The sequence below is a fragment of the Sminthopsis crassicaudata genome, chromosome 3, assembly GCF_048593235.1.
Source record: "Sminthopsis crassicaudata isolate SCR6 chromosome 3, ASM4859323v1, whole genome shotgun sequence".
Taxonomy (NCBI): Eukaryota; Metazoa; Chordata; class Mammalia; order Dasyuromorphia; family Dasyuridae; genus Sminthopsis; species Sminthopsis crassicaudata.
In genome coordinates this window covers 293,118,923-293,124,922 of record NC_133619.1, presented here as the reverse complement: position 1 = coordinate 293,124,922, position 6,000 = coordinate 293,118,923, and the positions used below count along the sequence as shown (strand labels likewise).

The 6,000-nt window shown below is 33.9% G+C and overlaps 1 long non-coding RNA gene across 1 annotated transcript in view; it reads left to right on the top strand.

The window, feature by feature from the left end:
* The first annotated feature begins 1,697 nt into the window (after positions 1–1,697).
* LOC141559508 (uncharacterized) overlaps positions 1,698–6,000 on the top strand; it is a 45,220-nt gene continuing 40,917 nt past the window's right edge. The window contains exon 1 of the long non-coding RNA XR_012487450.1: positions 1,698–1,746. This is a non-coding gene — a long non-coding RNA (uncharacterized LOC141559508). The remainder of the gene's footprint in view (positions 1,747–6,000) is intronic.

The window sequence follows — 6,000 nt, the reverse complement described above, 5'->3', positions numbered from 1 at the left end:
AAGGGTATTGGTATAATGATATTAAATTTAATATATGCTACAAAGAAATCTATATATTGGATATTCCTGGTTTCATATGTAATCCTTTTTTTCCCACACTTCTTTGTCATGGAAATATTTGTGGTTCTTGATGATAATGAAGTTCAGAATTAAAAACTACTTTAAGGGAAAAAAAGACAAGCAATAAGGATTCTTTCCTATAGTTTTGAATTTTTTATCATAGTAAATCCACAGAGAGATGCTTTTCCATTGGTCAGAGGTTATTAGGTTCCTTGTTTAACCTATCTAACTAGATGGAAACTTCACTTTTGGTTTGAACACAAGCAAGCAAACAGAACAAGACCTTGCATTTTATAATGAGGGAAATATAAGGACGAATATGACTTTTCTTGATATTTTTTCAAGAGCTTTTAGGTGATATTACAATCATTTCTAATACTGTTTAAAAGCCTTTTAAAGAAAAGCCTTCTCTCCTAATAATTGACAGGCAAGACAATACCATGGGGGAAAAGGAGGTGGAGAAGGATCGAGGTGTAGATGTGCTCTACTAAAAAGCCTCTAAATTATGTTGTCAAAAAAATTATAGCAACACCATTTTAAAGTCCCCCCCCCTAATAAAATCATTTTTCCATTCCTTAGGTCTTCTTCCCTTCTGTTTATTTTCGCACAACCAATCCACAAGGTAAATTCATATGTTTTGTATTATTCATTGGCTCTTCTTAGGATCTCCAGCCTAATAGTAGTTTAATATTCTAACATGTCTGAAAGTGTTGCCTCTCTTAATCTTTGTAAAAAAAGAGTTAGGATTCCTGTTAATTCTTTGTCTTTAAGAAGGAACTAAATCCTCTAATTTAGTCATGGGCTATTCTGAATGTATTTCCTTTGCCTGGATAGTTTTTTTGAAAAAAAAAATTTTTTTTTTTTTATCAGAGTACTCTCATTGAGTAAAACCTGACCTTCTTGCTAGTATCATTTCCTCTGCTCTGATAGTGATAGAATATGTTTGTATTGTACCTCTTACTACTTTCCCAGATTCAATATCATTATTTGGAATAATTAGTTATGACACTCTTGACTTGAATCCCTGTTTGGCTTTATTGTCAGACCATAAAAAACAGCTAAATCCTATATAAAAAACATTTAACAAGAGCTATGAAACAACAAAATATGAAGGGAATCAATAATTCTTTGGACCAATACAGAAATGGGAACAATCTCTTTATTATACCTAAATGATCTATAGTCTGAATTTTCCTTGAGACCCCTGATTATAAGATAGAAGTAGAAGACAAACACTTCATAACTCCTGATACTATTCATAAATGCTTAAGACATACTTCTATTTGCCTCTTGGAATTTCTGTTCTAGGAACCTTCTGGGAAAGACTGATGAAAAACTGATGCTTTAGGACAGGCTGAAGAGTGCAGAAGCCTCTTAGTTGGAATTGTAAGGATGCGGTTCCCGAAAAACAAGAGAAGGAAATTGCAAGGGCCCTTTAAATGGGCGGCGCCACAGCGCAACAGGAGATTGAATGGCCCAGAAATAATATCTGTGGATATTAGGACTGCCCTGTGGGTGGGATCTTGGCCACATTGAGATAGCTTTGTAATGGGTGACTCTCTCTCTGGTTGGCTGTGTGTGACCTCACAGGCCCTTTATAAGCCCACTGCAGACAGCAGTCGCTCTCTTTAACCTGGAGCTCTTTAACCTGGCTCCCTGAACCAAGAGGATGGATAGCCCAGAGAGGTAAGGATTTTGGTAGTGAACATGTGGGTCTTCTGACCAGGTGTTCACTAGGGAACCAACAAGTCAGGGCAGTAAGTCAGGGCATTATGTGAGTAGGTTTAATAAAGGCTTTTAAGATTACATGTAGCTGTTCTTGAGTGCGCTACCGGTTATTAAGCTATAGATTCAAGAAATCATGGCCAGAGACCTTTGAAGGCCTCAGAGGAGGCGAGCCGGGTAGAGTTGACACTGCAAAGGTCAGTGGTCAAAGGTACTCTGTTGGGTCTAGGACAGACTAGTAATTGTAACTGCCAGGAGGGCATGTTACATGGAATCATTGGAGTCTAGCTATTACTTATAAGTTTAAGTATGCCTGGATATACTACTCTAAGTGGTCCTCTTTTATCTTCACTTTTTATAAAAAAAAAATCACTTCTCCTCCTCCTCCTTCTCTTCCTCCTCCTTCTCTTCCTCCTCCTCCTCTCTCTTCCTCCTCTTCCTTCTCTCTCTCCTCTTCCTTCTCTCTCTCCTCTTCCTTCTTTTCCTTTTCTTCCTCTTCCTCCTTCTCCTTCTTGTTCTTCCTCTTTTTCATTTTTATTGCCGCTTTTATGTAATGACTGTTCTATTAATTCTTTTCCCCATGGGGTTTTAATATGTCAGAAGAATATGTGTGTGTGTGTGTGTGTATATATGTACATATATATGAATATACATATATGAATATATCACTTATAATTAGACTAAAAATATAGATCAAATGTAGGAACAATTTATTCTTCTGGTAGTCATGCATTTCATATTTAAGTAAGGGGTCATCAGATAAATAAACTGAATTCTAGATTGATTAGGACAAGTGATTTTCTAATTTCCTGATCACTAATGGATATGAATTAGTATATTTGAAAGTTAGAAATGTGTGGCAAGTGGCCAAGGCCAAGGGTGGTTGATAGGGAAACCTTACAATGTTACTGATTGTTGATTTATAGATATTCAGGCTTGAAGCCTGTTTTGTAGGAATTAGAGCTAGAAGAAACATTTGAAAAACATCTAGGTTAACATTTTCTTTTTGTAGGTGAGGAAACAGGAGTCCATTGATATGAAAGACATGTTTCTAATGTCACATGCTTTATTTACTTGTGTATATTTATTGATATTATTACTAAATTTACAGTAAAAATATTTTTGGTAGGCAAAAGACAGTTGAAAAACTGTGGATCTCCAAAGTTTATAAGATCTTTAGGCTCTGTCTCTCCTCTTCCAAACAGGTCCTGAGAAAGTAAGCAGTTTTTTAATTGTCACATGCTTATATACAGGGCTTTAAAATGTCAAATCTATTATTTAAAATAATACCAGCATTAAGAGGAACAGCTAGGTGGTATAATGGATAGAATACTTGGAGTCAGGGAGATGAGTGCAAATATTGCTTCAGACATTTACTACCTGTGAGATTTTAGGAAAGTTACTTGAAGTTCTCTCAGCCTCAGTTTCCTCATTTGTAAAAGAAGAGAGTTGGATATTTTGGCCTGGAAGGTCCCTTCTAACTCTTATCGATGATCCTGTGAAGTAGGCTTTTTTGTTTAGATAACATTGACATTATATAATTTATTTTCTTCTCTTTTCATTAAAATATTTTAAGAAATATGGAATGGTAGATTTTTGGTGAACTTGAAGTCAGAAAGACCTGAACTGAAGTTATACCTCTATTGCTTGTTGTGCAATTCTGAGCAAGTCATTTAATATCCTTGAGCCTTGAATATTTACCCATAAAGTTGAGATAATACTTATAATATGCTCCTCATAGGATTGTTGTGAGTTATAAGTAAAAAAAAAGATGGAAAATGTTTTGTAAATTTTATTTTGTTATAAAAATGTCAGGTACTATGCTTCAAACTCATAGATCCTCTTAGTTTTCAAGCATTAAAATTAAAATCAATAGTTTTATTCTATATACTTTTATTTACTTGTGTATATTTATTGATATTATTACTAAATTTACAGTAAAAATATTTTTGGTAGGCAAAAGACAGTTGAAAAACTGTGGATCTCCAAAGTTTATAAGATCTTTAGGCTCTGTCTCTCCTCTTCCAAACAGGTCCTGAGAAAGTAAGCAGTTTTTTAATTGATTAAACAATGAGAATACATAACATTTTAGGCAAAAGCAGGCAGCCTAGAAGTTGTCTAGTTTATCCTCACCATCCTACCAATTTGAAGAATAAGTTCCAGGGAAGATAAATTCATTTTCATCTTTGGTCAGAAGTAGTGAGCTCAGCCTTACATTAGAAATCATAATTCTGGTACTGTAACCCAGTACACTTTCTGTTGTTACCATACAAATGTGATCAATCTTTTGCTCTTCCAAAGAACTTAATGTACTTGTGAGCAGAAAAAAATTAACAATTTTTAACAATGAACAATAAACATAACTGTTCTTATGACATTGTGTTTTGAACTGAGAACTAAATATGATTTGTGAATGACTTGGGTACAAATTCTGCCTTTGACACATAATTACGTGTGATATGCCATTTATCCTCCCAGTATTCCCAGACAATCCTAATACTATGGAGTTATAGACTTGAATTATAGATTTGTTGATCGATTTTAGTAGAAGTTTCTGGAGCATTGAATATTAGTGCATAGACCTAGAGTTAATCGTCTCAGTTTTTCTAAATAAAACTGTGATTTCCATTTGTTATATGAAGCTCTTGATCAAGAAATTCTGCTAATATGTAGACAGTCACATTTTGTTTGTAATTTATAGTCTTAAAGAATTGCTGGACAGGCAATGAAAGATAAAATCACTTGCCCAAAGTAACACCACTAATTTATGTTAGACACGGACTTGAAGCCAGATGTTTCTAAAATGAATTCTGATGCTCTACCTAATATTGCTAAGAGGCCACTTTCTCCTCCTTTTATAGATGGGTAAATTGTGAGAATAAATGATTTGTTCAAGATTACATAGGTAGTAAGCAGCAGAGCTAGTATTTGATTTCAAGTCATGTAACTTACTCTAAGTTCATGCCTTCTTTCCCCTCTTCTCTCAGGAATTCTTTTTATTAATGGTGTCATAGCTTAGAATTGCTTTCTCTCCCCTGTCCTTTCAAGTAATATTTTGGTTTTTCCTTTATCAACTAAATTAGATATATGTTTTCCTGTCCATGAACTTCAAGAAACCCGTCTCCCTTAAAGCTTAAGTTGTAAGCACGATAGGAACAATGTAAATGTAAGCATCATGTCAAAGAAAAGATATTTCCATTCAGAATAATTGCACTGCAAAATTGTTCACCAATTACATTACTACTTTAGATTTAGTAGTAAATAAAGAATGGTTTTCATAAAAAAATAAAGGGTGATCTGTCTAATTTAGCATCCTTTCAAATGGGAGGAGAAAATTCATTTTGCCTTCAAATATAATTTATAAATGTTTTCACTCATCTGTACAACCAGTTAGTGAAGTATGAAAGCTTAATGATCTCATGAGACCTTTATATTGACCTTGTACTATTTTTGTGTCCTCTATTGGCCTAGTGTAGGACTTGTAGGCCTTCAGTAAATACCTGCTGATTGATTGAAAATTTGCTCAACAAACAGGATAAGAAACGATTTAGGCAAAGGTCCAAGGTAAAATGGTAGCAATGGTGTATTTGTCATCACAGCAGCTGAACAGATGCAGTTGTTCCTCCTTCAGAAATGGTTCTTTCTGTCATTATCCACAAGGTGGCCACAGTACCTACTTCAACCTTTTTATAAATGCTCACTTGCCTTTATCTACTTTTTCCATAAAGGGAATCAAATTACAATATAATTGAGTAAGTATATTTGGAAAAAAAGTCATTGTTAATTAAAGTACACATCATTTAACTAATATTTTAAAATTACCAGACCATAGGAAGAAATTTTGAATATCTCTATGCTTTTATGTTATCTATTTTGTTAAAATATAAGATTTTTGAGAACTTTGGATCACCAATATCTATCAGAGTGCTTAGCATATACCTGACTTTGAATCTTGTCTCAGACACACATTGATTGTGTGATTCCAGCAAGTATTTAGCCTCTTTGTTCCTCAGTTTCCTCAATGGCAAAATGGGATTAAGAATTGAAACAACCTCATAGGATTGTCATGAGGATCAAATAAGTTAACATATCTAAAACTTTTGCAAACTTTAACATATTCAGATAAATACTATTACTAATAAGTATTTGTTGATTGATTATTTTCTGCTAGAAGATGCATACTAAAAATAATCAAGCAAGTCTCTAAAATGAATA